We start from the raw sequence: 18,757 nt of genomic DNA, 5'->3' as shown, positions 1-18,757 counted from the left end.
GTACAGCACACCGTCGTGTTGGTGTACCAAGCCACAACATTTACAAACTGAGTACGACGTTTCGCCAGTAATTACAACTAGCTTCATCAGGCGACAGCCAGCTTTGTGGAGAAGTCTTACTGTTTCGTTTCTTATATAGAGGCGTAGTTGTGTTGAACACCCTTCTGCGCTCTTGCACAATGTGGGGGGGGGGGATTACTGAGGCAACGTACATTATGCATGTTCATTATGCGAGCCCTTTGACCTTGTCATTCCTGTCTATTGTGTTTATGATTAAAATAGCCCTACCAACGGTAATCCCTATTGATGTACGCTAACCTTTTTGCTTAATTTTTCTTACTGTGGTTTTCCAACCTGATGACGATTGCTTGTGTTGCAATCGAAACGTCATGATTTGTTTTATTTATACCTACGTGACTTTACCGAAAGAACCAGAGAGTATGGCAAAATACAAACTTGCAACCTCATAAGGCTCAATTCATCAGTGTTAAAATGTTCAAACTCCGAATAGACACACATGACAAGGCATCATCAATTCTGCATTAACCACACATTATCACACTTGTGATAAAACATGCAAACGAACGTGCTTCGATAATAATGTATGCATTGTCTTTGAAACCGATTGGGCAAAATACAAACTTGCAACCTCATAAGGCTCAATTCATCAGTGTTAAAATGTTCAAACTCCGAATAGACACACATGACAAGGCATCATCAATTCTGCATTAACCACACATCATCACACTTGTGGTAAAACATGCAATAGAACGTGTGTGGGGGTCGCTAGCCCCCGAGATCCCTCCCTCGATAATACTAACGGCCGGACTAACATCATCAATCGCCCCCCCCGCTGCTAAGCGAACCGCCGCTAGGCTCCTCACCCAGGGTGTGGGAGCCGTCACCCGAGGATTCCCCTCCACCGCGGGTCCGCGTAGCAGGCATGGATAACCACGCACGCGCACACCCACACACAGCTCTGCACGGCACTCACCCAACCCTGACCACTCACGTTAGGATCGCGCACCTGTGTTACACACGTCGTGAACGTGCGCGCACACACGCATACAGCTCCACACGCGATACCCACTCCTGCGCCGCTCTGCGCCGCGCTGGCCGCCCACGTCACGATCGCGCACCTTGGGCACGCCGATTACGCACGCCGAGAGCTTACGCAAGTAACGAGCGCACGCAAGCGGGGCACACGCCGACACGACGACTCGTCCCCTCCCCCACTCGCGCGTGCACGTCAACACAAATATCGTACAAGGACGATTCTCCTCTCACACGGCTGCGTAGTCACGCCAACACACCAAAAGTGCTCTCCCCGGGCGTTAACGCACACACCTCCGTACCCGCACAATCGTACAGAGACCACGGCCTTTATGCGTACAACGACCACACACTCGCGAATGCAGTGCACGCTAATACCACGTTCCAAAAACACCCAACAACACGGTTTTGTTACTACGCTCGAGATTTTATTAGCCCTTGCTAACCAACCGAGCCACCCGTGTGTGTGTGCGGGACAGCAAGGCGCTTCTAACCCACACTCTGGTGCCGTGTAGCCCTATTCTATGCTGCGCTCTCTGCTAAACCGCTTTCCTACTCGTCCTTACCCCGAACTAACCCTCTCCTACGGATCCTACCCTCCGCTCTGAGGTGTTGTAAGGCGCGCAACACGATACCGTCTGTAGTCCTTGGTGACCTTGCGGCGCTCAGATCGTCCTGCAGACAATCTAGCGGCTCGCCCGATGACTCCTTCGTCGCTGACCCCGTGTCCAAACTCCAGAAGAAGAGAGTTCCCTACTGCCCCTGCGTTTTCTTTTAAACTATTCACATCAAAGGCTAGGAGCCCCCGTCCCGACCGCCTTGGTCTCTCGACCAATCCTGAGCCTAGGATTTCCCGCTCTTTTGCGATCCCGCCGGCCTTTGAACTTTCGACCAATCAGTCGTCCCGGGTCCTGATCCCAGCTATCTGCCTTGCTGACCCGTGTTTGTGTTTGTATGCGTTTCTAACTGCGGGGCTCTCTGAGCTCGCCGTGGTCGTGCGATCTCAAATCCGCCCACGGCGCCGCAGTGTTACTTGGCCTGGGAAGGGTCCTGTCCAATTCCCTGGCCCTGAGAAACCGTGGGGTAACCCCCCTAGGGGGCCCTCGGGTGAAAACTCAGGGTAGGTGACCCGACCACGAGGCCCTACGTGGGTGCGGGTGCGTGTTTATGTGGGGGGGGTGATGGGGGGCAGTGCGGCGGTGGAAGCCGGGCGGCTCCCTGGCTCGGCCGAGCGGCCCCGTCGCTGTGGCACCACATAGCCCCCCGGGGTGCCAGTCCCCGTCCCGGGTTGACTGGAGCACCTCGCCTGGGTTGCCCCCACGAGGTATCGCCGCGGGGTCCGCGGGATTCGCCCGGCCCTTGTGGCTGGCCTCGGGGGTGGCGGCTCCGTCTCCTGGGGCTCCGGCGGTGGTCTCCTCCTCCATTCCAACGGCTCCCCTCGGTCTCTGGCACCTGCGGGCTGGGGAACAAACTCAGAGGCGGTGGGGTTTAAGGGTCGCCGTCCTCGTCGCCCCCGGCCCCGCCCGGGGCCCCTCGGAGCCCGGGGCTCCGTGGGGCCCATATACTGCGCGAGGCCCCCGGGCACGGGGGGTGGGGGGACCCCGGGGTTTCGGGGTACTTGGACGGCGGGGCTCCCCCCCTCGGGGGCTGCTCGCCACGGCTTCAGTCGGCGGATGTTGACCACCATCTTCCGGCCCCTCTCTCCTCCCTGAATCAGCACCGTCCATGGTGAGATCTGCCGTCTCACAATCCAGGGTCCTCGCCAGTAGGTGGTCAGCTTCCCCACCTGTCCGGCACCGACGCGGGGAGTGTACAGCCACACCTCGGAGCCCGCAGTGTAGAAGGGGGGCTCCATACGGGGTCGGGCGCCCTGCTCTTGCCGCTGGTGCGCGGCCTCTCCGTGCGGGTAGGCTCGGCCCCTGGCCCCTCGCAGGGTCTCCAGCAAGTGCTCCACGGGGTGGCTCCCTTCCTCCCGTTGCGGCGGAGGGACACCGAACAGCAGATCTGCGGGCAGGCGAGACTCGCGACCAAACATCATTAGGAACGGGGTCTGTCCTGTAGATGTGTGAACGGCGGTGGTGTAGGCGAACAGGGCATAGGGGAGGTGTTCGTCCCAGTCCTGTTGATTCGCGGCCGCCATGCGTTTAAGCTTCCCGGCCAGAGTCTGGTTCATCCTCTCTACCATCCCGTTCGCCTGGGGGTGATATGCCGTGGTTCGGTCCTTCTGGATCCCGAACTCTCGGCACAGCGCCTGGAATAGTTCGGCCTCGAATTCACTACCCTGGTCGGTAATGACTCGTTCGGGGATCCCGCACTTAAGTACGTAGTTTTCCACGAAGGCCCGGGCCACTACGAGGGCTGTTTTATCCGGGATAGCCACCGCCACGGGGTAGCGGGTGAAGTACTCCACCGCTACAAGAATATATCGGTTGCCCCGGTGGGATCGTGGAAAGGGCCCCTGCAGGTCGATTCCGACCAACTGATTCGTCCGACTGACTCGGAACGGCCTCAGGGGTACCTGGTACCTCGCCGGCTTTTGCCCACACTGCTGACAGGCCCGGCAGCCCTGCACCCAGGCGGCCACATCTTGCGCTAATTTAGGCCAGAGATACTGGCGACGCAGAGTCTCCCGGGTGCGCCGTTCCCCATCATGGCCCCCGAGCGGGTGGTCGTGTACCAGTCGTAGTAGTTGGGGTCGCACATGGGCGGGAACGCAGATGCACCCCGGCTGCCCAGCGTCGGCCAGTTCCCTCACCACCCCGTTTTCTACACACAACCGGGCATACAAACCGCTCCAGGGCCCTGGTAGTGCATCCTTCCTCTCTCGCAGTGCCGCCTCCACCGCCGCCAGATCCGGATCCCGCTGCTGGGTTTGTCGCAGCTGCTCGTCGTCCAAGCCCGGGAAGGCGCAGCCGACATCCTCTTGGATCCGCCCGGTTGGGGTGGGATGATCCGTCTGTCCCCGGGCTCCTTCTGCAGGGGTTCCTGCGGCGCACACTGCACTCTCTCTCGGGGGGGGGAGTTTAGTTTCCGCGCGCTCCTTGGGTTCTGCTGCCTGGCGGCAGCGTCCCCCCGTGAAGCACGGGCAGGCGTCTCCCTCCCTCGTCTCAGCGCGCACCGCGGGCCGTCTTGACAAGGCGTCCGCGTTCGCGTGTGTTCGCCCCGCTCGGTACTCGATCTGCAGGTTGTACTCCTGCAGCTGCGCCAGCCATCGAGCCATCTGCCCCCGCGGTTCCTTGAATGTAAGGAGGAACTGCAGTGCATAATGATCGGTGCGCACACGACATTTCCTGCCGTACAAGTACGGTCGGAACTGTTTACACGCGAAAATTACCGCATACAGTTCCTGACGGGTTACACAATAGTTCAGTTCGGCCCCGCTCAGGGTCCGACTGGCGTATGCGATGACCCGCTCCGTCCCACCCTGCACTTGCGACAGCACCGCGCCCAGCCCACTGCTGCAGGCGTCAGTGTCCAAAATAAAATCGGTGGTGAAATCTGGGAAAGCCAAGGTGGGGGTGTGGGTGAGGTGGTCTTTGAGTGTGGTGAAAGCCGTCTGGCAGGCCTCCGACCACTGATAGGGGTTCTTAGGGGAGGTGAGTTGGGTGAGGGGGCGTGCAATCTCACTGAATCCCTTTACAAATCGACGGTAATAAGTGGCGAGTCCCAAGAATGACCTGATCTCCGTCAGGTTCCTCGGCCGCGGCCAATCCACTACGGCACGCACCTTCTCGGGATCGGTGCTCACCCCTGCCTCGCTGACTCGGTGTCCGAGGTACCCCACCTCGCGTTGCGCAATGTAACACTTACGTGGCTTGAGCTTGAGATGGGCTGCTCGCAGTCGCTGGAATACTTCCCGCAGCCTGGACCAGTGTTCGGACAGCGACCTACTGAACACTATTACGTCGTCCAGGTAAATCAGGCACTGTTCCCACTGCAAGCCCCGCATCACCAACTCCATCAACCGCTGGAACGTCGCGGGCGCGTTAGTGAGTCCGAACGGCAACACTCGAAACTCAAACAGGCCCATCGGGGTGGTGAATGCTGTTTTTGGCCGATTCTCCTCCGTCATCTCCACCTGCCAGTAACCGGACGCCAGATCGAGGGTGGAAAAATACCGCGCTCCTGCGAGACTGTCGAAGGTGTCGTCGATGCGTGGGATGGGAAAAGCGTCGCCGAGGGTGACTGCGTTCAATTTTCGGTAATCAACGCAGAACCGAGTCGATCCGTCCTTTTTCGTTACCAGTACCACCGGGGCAGACCAAGGGCTCGCGGAGGGCTGGATTATGTTATCGCGTAGCATATCCGTGACTGCCTCTTTGATCTGGGTCCGTTCAGGCGCGCCCACTCGGTATGCGGGGAGTTTGATGGGTCGGGCTGCACCTGTGTCAATTTGGTGCTTGACCAGGTCGGTCCGGCCCACGTCCGAATCGTGCTCACTGAACACGTCGGCGTACTCCCGCAATAACCCGCGCAGCTGATCGTCCTCCCCCTTAGGTAAGGCTGCCCAAGGCACATGTAACGCATCCTGCAGGGGAACAATCTCGGCTCGGGGGGTCGGGCCGACCCGCCAGGCCAGATCCTGGCTGTCCTCGGGGCGGCCAGGGTCCTCCGCCCAGAGTGCGAACACCGAGTCGTTCGAGTGGCGAGCGTGCAGGGGGTGTACGGTGGCTACCGGGGTGCGTCGTCGTATCATTGCCGGGGTACTGTGTGGGTTAAACACACGTATAAACAGCCGGCCCCCATCTGCGTTTACCAGTGTGGCTGACCCTACCACCCCGTATCGCGATGCCAACTCCGGGTGAGGAGTCAGCATTACCTCGCCCGATGGTCGGTGGGTTGGGTCGGTGGAGAGGGTTGCCACTGGCACCAGCATCTCGGCGAGAGGCCCGATGGTGACGGCCGACACCAGCGTAGCGGCCACGGGTGTGAAGCGTGGGCGGTTCGGCTCCTGTCCTAGGAACGGAATCCGCTCCCCGCTGCCCTCCACCGTAGCGCATCGTTGCCGGGGCTGTACGTTAAGTCCCAACTTTTCCAGGAGGTCCGTTCCTGCAATGCACTCGTGGCACAACACACTCGAAACGTAGAATTCCTGTGTGCACACCTGGTTTCCTAGACGGACCTCGAGGGAGACCTTCCCCAGCAACCCCATCCCGGCTCCGCTTGCCGTGTGCAGCGCGCGATCCGGGGCCTGCAGGCAGCCCACGTCCACCCCGAGCATGCTGCAGTGCGCGGCGCTCATGAGAGAGGCCACGGCGCCCGTGTCCAACAGGATCCGGGTGCGCTGCCCGTTCACCTGGCCTTCCACCAGCGACGTGGCTCCCGTTATCCCTGCCACCAGCTCCCGCAGCCAATCGCCCGAGGTCCCTGCGCCCTTGGGTGTTGTCGTTGTAACCTGTTTATGGATCACTCGCTCGCCATTATTATTACAGCTGGTTTGGGTCGGGTCCACGTCGATTTCATCCCCCGGTGGTCCCCTCTCTAGGGGGGGCTTAGTGTTTGACCTATGCATCGGCCTCGCACGGGCGAGCTGAGGGCAGTCCCTCATGAGATGCCCTCGACGGTCGCACACATAGCACGTCCTGGGAGGAGTGGCGGCTCTGTGGCGAACTTTCTGCCCACTCCCTCCTCCCCCCGTGCGCTGTTGCTCATACTCTGCTTCTAGTCGGGCTATCCTTCCAGTTAGCCCTCCTACCGCGGAGTCTAGGTCCCCCATTTCGGATCGGATGGTCTCAACGGAGGATTGCACCTGGGTTACCTGGCCGGCTATATCTCCCATGCCGGTCTGTAACCCAGCTACCCAACCCGGGGTTGTCTCGCGGGACACGGGAGGTTCTCTTTCCCGGCCCCTTACCGTCCTCGCGAGCTCCTGTTCCTCCTCCTCGTCTTCCGAGAGCAGGCTCGCAATGGCGCGCTCTCGTCCCAGCCCCCGGAGCTGCGCGCGTTCGCTGTGAATTCTTTCACACTTACGTGCGCGCTCGACAAGGGTGTTAAAGGGAAGACGTGGGCAGCTCATGTCTGGCTGCCACCACGCCGTGCGAGACAGGTACCGCTGGATTTTCTCGGCAGCCAGTTCCTCAATAACCTCAGTTGCGTACCCCGGGCGTGCGATCTTTGTTAACTCGCGCACATCCTCGGCGTAATCACGGAGATCTTCGCCAGGTTGGCGACGGCGCGCCTCTAAGGCCGATTTTGCTTCCTCCTCGTCACGTGTGCCAAAACGCTGATCGAGTCGGCGCATCAGCTCCTCTAGCTGTGTCTGTGCGCTCGCGGGTAACGCTTCTACAAAATCGGCTGCCCGCCCATCAAGATTCATATTAAGTTGACGTACTGCCTGCGCGTCCGTCCATCCATTAATTTCCTTGGCCCCTAAGAGATTGCGGGCGAATGCCTTCCACGAAGGGGCCCCCCGGCCGGTAAATATCAGTCTTATTTTAGCGTGAGGTAACGCGGGGGTCCGTACCGCTTCCGACACCAATTTGTGGGGGTCGCTAGCCCCCGAGATCCCTCCCTCGATAATACTAACGGCCGGACTAACATCATCAATCGCCCCCCCGCTGCTAAGCGAACCGCCGCTAGGCTCCTCACCCAGGGTGTGGGAGCCGTCACCCGAGGATTCCCCTCCACCGCGGGTCCGCGTAGCAGGCATGGATAACCACGCACGCGCACACCCACACACAGCTCTGCACGGCACTCACCCAACCCTGACCACTCACGTTAGGATCGCGCACCTGTGTTACACACGTCGTGAACGTGCGCGCACACACGCATACAGCTCCACACGCGATACCCACTCCTGCGCCGCTCTGCGCCGCGCTGGCCGCCCACGTCACGATCGCGCACCTTGGGCACGCCGATTACGCACGCCGAGAGCTTACGCAAGTAACGAGCGCACGCAAGCGGGGCACACGCCGACACGACGACTCGTCCCCTCCCCCACTCGCGCGTGCACGTCAACACAAATATCGTACAAGGACGATTCTCCTCTCACACGGCTGCGTAGTCACGCCAACACACCAAAAGTGCTCTCCCCGGGCGTTAACGCACACACCTCCGTACCCGCACAATCGTACAGAGACCACGGCCTTTATGCGTACAACGACCACACACTCGCGAATGCAGTGCACGCTAATACCACGTTCCAAAAACACCCAACAACACGGTTTTGTTACTACGCTCGAGATTTTATTAGCCCTTGCTAACCAACCGAGCCACCCGTGTGTGTGTGCGGGACAGCAAGGCGCTTCTAACCCACACTCTGGTGCCGTGTAGCCCTATTCTATGCTGCGCTCTCTGCTAAACCGCTTTCCTACTCGTCCTTACCCCGAACTAACCCTCTCCTACGGATCCTACCCTCCGCTCTGAGGTGTTGTAAGGCGCGCAACACGATACCGTCTGTAGTCCTTGGTGACCTTGCGGCGCTCAGATCGTCCTGCAGACAATCTAGCGGCTCGCCCGATGACTCCTTCGTCGCTGACCCCGTGTCCAAACTCCAGAAGAAGAGAGTTCCCTACTGCCCCTGCGTTTTCTTTTAAACTATTCACATCAAAGGCTAGGAGCCCCCGTCCCGACCGCCTTGGTCTCTCGACCAATCCTGAGCCTAGGATTTCCCGCTCTTTTGCGATCCCGCCGGCCTTTGAACTTTCGACCAATCAGTCGTCCCGGGTCCTGATCCCAGCTATCTGCCTTGCTGACCCGTGTTTGTGTTTGTATGCGTTTCTAACTGCGGGGCTCTCTGAGCTCGCCGTGGTCGTGCGATCTCAAATCCGCCCACGGCGCCGCAGTGTTACTTGGCCTGGGAAGGGTCCTGTCCAATTCCCTGGCCCTGAGAAACCGTGGGGTAACCCCCCTAGGGGGCCCTCGGGTGAAAACTCAGGGTAGGTGACCCGACCACGAGGCCCTACGTGGGTGCGGGTGCGTGTTTATGTGGGGGGGGTGATGGGGGGCAGTGCGGCGGTGGAAGCCGGGCGGCTCCCTGGCTCGGCCGAGCGGCCCCGTCGCTGTGGCACCACACGTGCTTCGATACTAATGTATGCATTGTCTTTGAACCCGATTGGGCTACACCAGAGACAAGCTCCTTTATGGCCTCTCACCACCATTATTAGACTAGAGAACAACGCCAAAAAAAATCATCATCTTGATACTAGAAAAAAGTCTTATATATATCAATCTCCAGTTGTGCACTGCTGAATAGTTATCAATATTAGTTTGCTCAAAGTGAAGCAAAAAGCAGAGATGATATCAACTATATTGTATATATTTCGATTTAAAGCTTTCGTGACTGCAGGGATTCATCTTGGTTCTTTCGGTAAAGTCACGTAGAAGGGAAATAATAAAAATGAAACATAATAAAATAAAATTATCACGACGTTTCGGCCACAACACAACCATCCGTCCTCAGGTGAAGACAGAGCTGTCTGAAAGACAGCACTCCAATGAACACTGCTAAGCTTGGCAGCATATTTTAAGCTGGTTGGGAGGAGAAGAACGCCTTGACAAAGGAGTTTACATATCAACATAATAATTTAGCATTTCATAAGCTGTGTTAATGTGAGAGAATTAGCAGGGTGTTAAAGTCAGAAATTAGCATGTAACTGGGAAATTAGCATGATGTTAATGTGAGGAATTAGCATGTAGCTGGTCACGGAAGTGGCTATGTTAAAGTCAGAGTTTACATATCAACAGAGGCATTTAGTATATTGACGCTAAAGAACTGCAACTACCCACTATCATACAATAAACCGATGTGAAAGAACTAAATATAAACTACATCAATATAATCAATGTACTCAATATATTATTTTGGTTCTTTCGGTAAAGTCACGTATAAAGATAAAATAAAATAAATAATAGCATACGACGTTTCGATTGCAACACAAGCAATCATCATCAGGTATAAATGAAATAAAAACAAAAAATCTAACCAGATAACTATAGACAGACATATAAGCAGACAGATATCACCAAGATACATAGAGAGAGAGTAACACAGGCAGAGAGAGGGAGATCGTCTCTGTGGCGAGGCCTTAAATAGACAGAGGGGGGCGGAGGCAGAGAGATGGAGGGGTTAGAGAAAAATTTAACATGTCAATGGGTACGGAGACGCGTGGTAGTAAAGTACGCAAGCTGAACATTAGGAGAGAGGGAGAAAGAACACACTAAATTAAATAACCTAGCAAAATATCGAAATGTTATGTAATACAACACAGAGAGTCGGTCAACACACAATTAACGCATAGCCTGGTCGATTACGTATTTCAAAGATTGCTAAGTTAGAATTTAAGTGTGAAAATTCCAAAGAAAGACAAAACATGAAACAAGAGGAACGGAGACACACAGACAGATCATAACATAAGAACGACAAAAAACTAGTGGATACAGAAAAAGTACACTAAATACACTGGCAGAGAGAGAAAACAAAAAAACCCAGAGAGAGAGAAAAAGATAAACTTTAAGATTGTACTCAATATACTCTTAGTTCTTTCGGTAAAGTCACGTAGGTAAAAAATGAAATTAAAATTAATAAAAATAAAAACAATAAAAATCACGACGTTTCGGAGGCAACACAAGTCTCCGTCATCAGGTGGGACCGTCACAGCCAGATTTGCTGCATCAAGTGAAGGAGGGATTCAAGATGTAAGCGCTTAAGTACCAGTTAAGGGGGAGGGAGGGGCTTATCAGAATGTGGTAGCCAATGAATGGAACGTATCGGGAGGGGGGGGGGCTAACAGAGGGACGGGGTACTCGTGGTCGTGGTCAACGACATGTTTATGCGCAAGTTACTGTGGATGTACATAAGAGAAAACGAAAAGAAAATGCCTATGTTTATACCAGTGTTAATTGGTTTTTTACCCTTCTATCTGGCAACAAAACTGACACCTTTTTACAAGGAGTCATGTTTGTGAAGTATTGGAAATGACGGCAGGAAACTCCTTGACGGGTAACACACTTCTTTTATTAAATCTTCGCTTATCTCGATACAACGTGTAGTCTCTATTCTTCCGCGTACGGTCACCAGACACCGGTACAACTCGTAACCTCTATTCTTCTTATAACACACCGTACTGAACTCGTGTAGACTCCAGGCCTCTGGCTACACACGCCTCACTCGTCTCGTGTAGACTCGCCTCGTGTAGACCCTATGCCTCTGGCTACACACACATCACTCGTCTCGTGCAGACTCTTCTCGTGTAGACCCTATGCCTCTGGCTACACACACATCACTCGTCTCGTGTAGACTCTTCTCGTGTAGACCCTTTGCCTCTGGCTACACACACATCACTCGTCTCGTGTAGACTCTTCTCGTGTAGACCCTATGCCTCTGGCTACACACACATCACTCGTCTCGTGTAGACTCGTCTCGTGTAGACCTTACGCCTCTGGCTACACCCATATCACTCGTCTCGTGTAGACTCTAGGCCCCGGCTACACACTCGGCATGCTGACACTGCATGCTCACCCTACACTCCGCCTCTGGGTTACACAGAGTCCCGGTCCTCGCAGGACAGCGGGACTAGGTACCGCAGGGCCCTGGCTCTTCCTCCCGTCTTCAGTCTTCGCTGGTTACACTCTCCCCGTGCGCCTGTGCGCATCCCCTTATATAGTCGTTCCTCCCGGGAGACGGAGCGGATGCGGACCTCGATGCGAGCATCGCTTGTTAGTGAACCAATCACAACGCGCTATCTCTACGATCCTCTTTCCCCAACGCGTGTTTCCACTCACCAACCAATCACGCCGCGCTGCCACTCGATCACTCCCACACCAGCACGTCACCGGCACTCAGCCAATCAACACCACACAACCCACGATCCCGCGCTGACCCCTGATCCCTCACCGTCAGCGCGCGTCACCATACACACATCCAATCACAACGCGCTGGCACCTGATCGCTACCCCAGCGCGTATCACCACTACATCACCCCCCCCCACATAGTTCGCAGCCGTCCCGGCTGCTAACCAACAACCTCCCACATCGTTAACACAACAAACCCCCCCCCCTAGTGTGCCCCGTAACACAACAACAACAACACAACAGCAACCTATGTACAATTTGACAATAACCACAAGAAAAGTTAACAATACCACACACAACACCTTATAAAAAACTATATACAGCCCGACGAACAACATAATAAAAGCGATTTCTAGAAAATGAACGCGCCCCGTGTCTCTGCAACTAACGAAGTGACGAGGCGCTCCCACTGCCTCGACTCCTCACGTGGCAGGTCAAACAAAGTAGCGCGACCTGGCGCGAGTCCGTCTGGCCGGTCCGTCATACGGGACGGGACACTGACGACCGTCAGGCGGCTCCGGCTGCTCTAGATGGCGTGGAACGGGCCCGAAAGGCCCGGCCCCGCCGCGAAGATCCGGCCGCCGGTGGTCGGCAGCTGTCAGTTCCGAGACACCTGGGAGCAGATCAGGCGGAGACATGTGAGGATCAGGCAGAGACATTTTCCCCTTTGGGTCGTCGGTCACGTCACATGCTCGGCCCTCACGACACAATGGGATGCCATATGGAGGCGAGAACGGTTTCAGTCGGGAGGGGTGGACGTACCACCGTCGTTTTCCCCATTTTATCTGAACGCACTGGGGCCGTGCAACGCGCACGATCTCCATGGGCCCCCGCCATGGCCTCAACAATTTAGGCGACGTAGCCAAGGGCACCTGAGGGCAATGCAGCCAGGCCCTGTCACCCGGTTTCCATTCGTGCACGGACACCTTCCGTGCCCGCAGTCGTTCATTAGCAATTTGGCGAGCCCGCGAATTAAGCCGTGCGGCCTCCCTTGCTTCTGTTAGCTTGTGAATATTGAATTTAATATGTTCCGCCAATTTAGAATTGGTTCGTGGAGCGGACAGGCCAAGCTGCGTTTCCATGGGCGGGTCGGCTTCCCGACCGTACATCAAATAGAATGGGGAAAACCCTGTCGCTGCATGGGGGGCCATTCTGTACGCGGCAAGGACCCCTGGGACCTGCAGGTCCCAATCTACATGTGCCTCACACACCTGCTGGCACAGCATAGAAGTCAAAGTCTTGTGAAGTCTTCCCACCATCCCGTCTGTCTGCGGGTGGTACGGGGAGGTACGCACCTTTTTAGTAGCCAATAGATCGCACACCTCTTGCAACAATTTACTCGAAAAATGTTTACCTTGGTCGGTCAGCAAGCGTTCGGGAGCCCCCTTGTCCAGGACATAGCCCTGGACAAAGGCGTCCGTCACAGCCGCTGCCGACTGGTTGGCGAGAGGCCACGCCATAGGCCACCGGGTGAAATATTCGACCCCCACCAACAGGTATTTATTCCCTCTAGGCGTGACTGGAAAAGGCCCCAAAATATCGAGTGCAACGAGCTCGTTAGTGCTCGAGACCTGAATAGATTGCAGCGGTGGATTAGCTAGCACGGGCGGTGGTTTCCGTCTGGCGCACTCAACGCACCCCTTCAGAATATTTACCACGTCACTCCCCATTCCCGGCCAATAATAGTCACACTGAAGCAGGGCAAGCGTTTTGTTTACTCCCAAATGCAAGAGGCGTTCGTGTGCGGCCAAAACAACTTTCCCCCTTACAGCAGAAGGCACCACCAGCGCATGCCGCCGGGACAAACTGTCCCCTTATCTTCCACAACCGGCGGTTTACAGCGCGCCGATCCCGATAGACACGCACATTTCTGACACGGCAACAATCGCGACAGGGCATCGGCATTTGTGTGTCGCAACCCCTTACGGTATGTGGTCGTGAACTGATAGTCTTGGAGGACTTCCAACCACCGTGACAATTGGCCCGAGGGTTGGGCGACCCTCAATGAATACTGTAGCGCCGCGTGGTCCGTCCGGACCGTAAAGTGACGCCCATAGAGATACGGTCTGAACTGTTGTACAAAAAAAACAATGGCGAGCAGTTCACGACGGGTGACGCAGTAGCGCTGCTCAGCCGGAGACAACACCCTGCTACCATAAGCGACCACCCTTTCGACTCCCCCAACGACCTGGGACAGTACCCCCCCAATGCCCGTGTTGCTAGCATCCGTGTCTAGCAAGAAGGGACTCGCAAAATCCGGATAACGCAAGGGTGGGGCACCCACCAAGGCGTCCCGGAGGGCGCAGAACGCGGCCTCCTCTTCCGGTCCCCATTTGAACTTCACACCCTTCGCCGTAAGAGCGTGCAAGGGTTTCGCAATAGTGGCGAAGTGCTCAACGAATCGGCGATAATACGAAGCAAACCCGATGAAACTGCGCACGTCTGCAACTGACGTGGGTGTCGGCCATGAACTGACACAGTCCGTCTTTGCGGGATCGGTAGAGTTCCCCGAAGAGTCGACAATGTGACCCAAGTATCTAACGGACTTACGAAAAAGGTGGCATTTGGCCGGTTTAAATTTCAATTTAGCCGATCACATTCGCAAGAACACCCCTCTCAATCGCTGGAGGTGTTCCTCAAATGTTTTACTGAAAACAATGACATCGTCAAGGTAAATCAAGCACGTCTCCCATTGCAAGCCTGACAAAACCAACTCCATAAGGCGCTGAAACGTCGCTGGAGAGGAGTGAAGTCCCATGGGTAACCGGTTAAACTGGAACAGGCCCCCTGGAGTCCGGAATGCTGTCTTAGGTTTAGACTCTTCGTCGAGTGGCAACTGCCAGAATCCCGATAACAAATCAAGAGTCGAAAAATATTGCGCACCAGACAATGCATCGAGGGACTCGTCCATCCTGGGGAGCAGATACGCGTCAGCCACAGAGATCTTATTCAGGCGACGGAAATCTACGCAAAATCGCAAGGACCCGTCTTGCTTCTTAACCAGCACAATAGGTGCTCCCCACGGACTGGAGGAAGGCGATATAATGTCGGCTTCAAGCATATCGTTAACGGCCGACTGAACATGTTCCTTTTCAGCAGGACTCAGCCGGAAGGGATTTAACCTGACCGGTGCCGCATCGCCCGTGTCAATGTGGTGGCGTAACAAATCCGTACACCCAATGTCATATTTATGTTTACTGAACACATCAGAAAATTCCATGAGTAACTCGCGCAGCGCACCCAACTGCACCCCTGACAAATCGTCCGAGCCCGCGCACAGCGAATGGACCCATTCAAGGTCCTCCCTCGGTTCAATATTCTGCGTGGGGCTCGGATCAACATGCGCAACCAGCCGCTCCTACGCAGGAACCCGCGCCGCGTGAGCCAGCACGGTACCCTGCTGAATGACGGCTGGCCGCGATCCAGCGTTTAAAACCATCACAAACGGATCCTTGTCCGCCCGAACCAAAGTGTGAGCCACCGACAAATCGACCCCTCCTACAGCCCTGTTAGAAGGACCCAAAAGCATGCCTTGTTCCGAAGTCCCCTCCACCCATGGTTTCCTTAACCGGAGGGGAATTAACATCTGTGAACCCGGCATCTTAGCCAAAAAATCAGTGCCCAATAGACAAGGAACCGCCAAAGAAGACGAAACGAAAACGGGTCCCGACAATTTGATATCTCCAATGCAAATGGACGCCCTAATCTGACCGATAATGCCCAACGATCCCCCATTTGCGGCGAAAAACGGCACATCCACTGGGAGCAGTGGACGGCACTGGACGGGGAGAATGTTATAAATGAGGTCAGATATAATAGTCGCCGACGCCCCCGTGTCCACCAATACCCTGACCTCTACCCCATCAATAGAACCCGCAACGACGGATGAACCCGCTGAAGCAGCCACAATTCTATGGCCCAACTCCGACCACTCAATGTCTCTCCGGTCCCGGCCGAAACCCCCTCGCCGTACCGAATCCCCGAACCCTAACCGGCCCTCTTCCGTCGCTCCGCGACGGCCCATGCGTGTCGAGTGTGTGGGCCGAGCATGTGAGGTGCCGCGACTTGCCGGGGTTTGTAGGGATGCCTTGGGGCCTTGGTCGTCGTCCAGCCGAGATCCCATGGCGCGCTGACGGGGAGCGCGGCAACCGGACGCCACGTGGCCCCGGAGGCCGCAGTTGTAGCACGTGATGAGGGTCGTCGGTGATCTCGGTTGCTCCAGCTTGCGGGTCGATCGCAGAGGCGACCGACCCCCCGACCTCCAGTCCCCCGGTCGTCCCGCGGTGAACGCCTCCTCTCGCGGACTGACGACTTGTGGTTCGGCGATCACCGGACCCGGAGTTGAGGCCACAGCAGCGTTGCAGACGACCCCGTTTGCGTTGAAGGGCCTCGTGCGCTTGTATACTCGTAGCGACCCGTAAGGAAGAAATGTCGATCTCGTCGACCGTGTTGATGGGGACCCCCAGGTCCTGTGCCAACTTAAGCAGCTGCTCCAAAACCATCGCATCCTGGCCCTCCTCGTCCATCCGAGGGAATGCAGCATCGGCGAGAGCCAGCAACGCCGTGCGATATTCGAGCGCGGTCTCCGTGTCCGCCTTCCGCCTCGCATAAAAATGATGGCGGCACGCCGAGGGAGGTCCGTAGACCCTGGCCATGAGACCCAGCGCTGCCTTAAGCGTGGATCGGTCCGACCTCTGAGCTGACATGAAGGCCGCGAGCGCGTTGTCGTCCAACATGGCAGGCAATGCCCGCAGCGCCGTAGCATCGGACCAGGCCGACATCTCCTGATGCGCCAAAAACCTGCACTGAAACTGGCCCCAGTCCCCGCCTTCCGCCTTGAAGGCTGACAATGCGGGGAGGCGCTGTTGAAAAATGAAGTCGTCCTCTGCGTCGTGGTTCCTCTCCGCCGCGCCGTCGGTGTGTAAGATGGCGGCTCCAATGGCGGACGCCTGATGGCGGTCCGCAGCGCGCGTCGATGACGTAAGATGGCGCGCTTGGAGACCCGCAGCCACGTGGCGGTCGCCGTTCCCGCCAAAAGTCGCCGCCGATGAAATGGCGGGAATCGCCAAGTCATTTTGGCGGGAATCTGCGGGGCGACCCTGTAGAATGTCCGCTGCCGTCTCCGCTCCAGCCGACGAGCTGATCTCCGCCAGGATGGACGCGGCGGCGAGCAGCAGCTCCGCCAGACGAGAGTGCGCCTCCCGGAGCACGGCCTCGGTCCCCCGCCGCTCCTCCGGCGCCGCCGGCGGATCCTGCAGCGTGGGCCATTCTTCGTCCTCACCCCCCGACGGCAGCTGGCCCGGGTCGTCAAGGTTGTCCTCGCGGTCACTCCCGTGGGTCCGAATGGTCTTCCTCGTATCCATGCTTGGAAGACAGTTTCACCTCTGACACCAGTTGAAGTATTGGTAATGACGGCAGGAAACTCCTTGACGGGTAACACACTTCTTTTATTAAATCTTCGCTTATCTCGATACAACGTGTAGTCTCTATTCTTCCGCGTACGGTCACCAGACACCGGTACAACTCGTAACCTCTATTCTTCTTATAACACACCGTACTGAACTCGTGTAGACTCCAGGCCTCTGGCTACACACGCCTCACTCGTCTCGTGTAGACTCGCCTCGTGTAGACCCTATGCCTCTGGCTACACACACATCACTCGTCTCGTGCAGACTCTTCTCGTGTAGACCCTATGCCTCTGGCTACACACACATCACTCGTCTCGTGTAGACTCTTCTCGTGTAGACCCTTTGCCTCTGGCTACACACACATCACTCGTCTCGTGTAGACTCTTCTCGTGTAGACCCTATGCCTCTGGCTACACACACATCACTCATCTCGTGTAGACTCGTCTCGTGTAGACCTTACGCCTCTGGCTACACCCATATCACTCGTCTCGTGTAGACTCTAGGCCCCGGCTACACACTCGGCATGCTGACACTGCATGCTCACCCTACACTCCACCTCTGGGTTACACAGAGTCCCGGTCCTCGCAGGACAGCGGGACTAGGTACCGCAGGGCCCTGGCTCTTCCTCCCGTCTTCAGTCTTCGCTGGTTACACTCTCCCCGTGCGCCTGTGCGCATCCCCTTATATAGTCGTTCCTCCCGGGAGACGGAGCGGATGCGGACCTCGATGCGAGCATCGCTTGTTAGTGAACCAATCACAACGCGCTATCTCTACGATCCTCTTTCCCCAACGCGTGTTTCCACTCACCAACCAATCACGCCGCGCTGCCACTCGATCACTCCCACACCAGCACGTCACCGGCACCCAGCCAATCAACACCACACAACCCACGATCCCGCGCTGACCCCTGATCCCTCACCGTCAGCGCGCGTCACCACACACACATCCAATCACAACGCACTGGCACCTGATCGCTACCCCAGCGCGTATCACCACTACATTTGTATAGACCGCAATACCTGCAGTCATAATACAAACAAAAGACATAACTCTGATAATGTGCACTGTCCTTGAAGTTGATTGGTCCACACCCGAGACAGCTTTCCTTAGAGCCTAGTCTCACATGGGTTGGACCAGATTACGCCATCTGGTCCAACCCATGTGAGACGCCATCTGGTCCAACCCATGTGAGATGAGGCTCTAAGGAAAGCTGTCTCGGGTGTGGACCAATCAACTTCAAGGACAGTGCACATTATCAGAGTTATGTCTTTTGTTTGTATTATGACTGCAGGTATTTCGGTCTATACAAACATGACTCTTTGTAAAAAGGTGTCAATTTTGTTGCCAGATAGAAGGGTAAAAAAACAATTATCATATTTTTACTGGCAAATGAGGTTCCCATAGTATACCAGTGTTGGCTGACAATAAAGAGAGTACTGTTAGCCAACATTGGTATAAACATAGGCATTTTCGTTTTCCTTTTCTATTATGTACATCCACAGTG

This window comes from Lampetra planeri, chromosome 48 (assembly GCF_965212315.1).
Source record: "Lampetra planeri chromosome 48, kcLamPlan1.2.h2, whole genome shotgun sequence".
Taxonomy (NCBI): domain Eukaryota; kingdom Metazoa; phylum Chordata; class Hyperoartia; order Petromyzontiformes; family Petromyzontidae; genus Lampetra; species Lampetra planeri.
The sequence above is the reverse complement of the archived record's forward strand: the minus strand, read 5'-3'. Positions refer to the sequence as shown.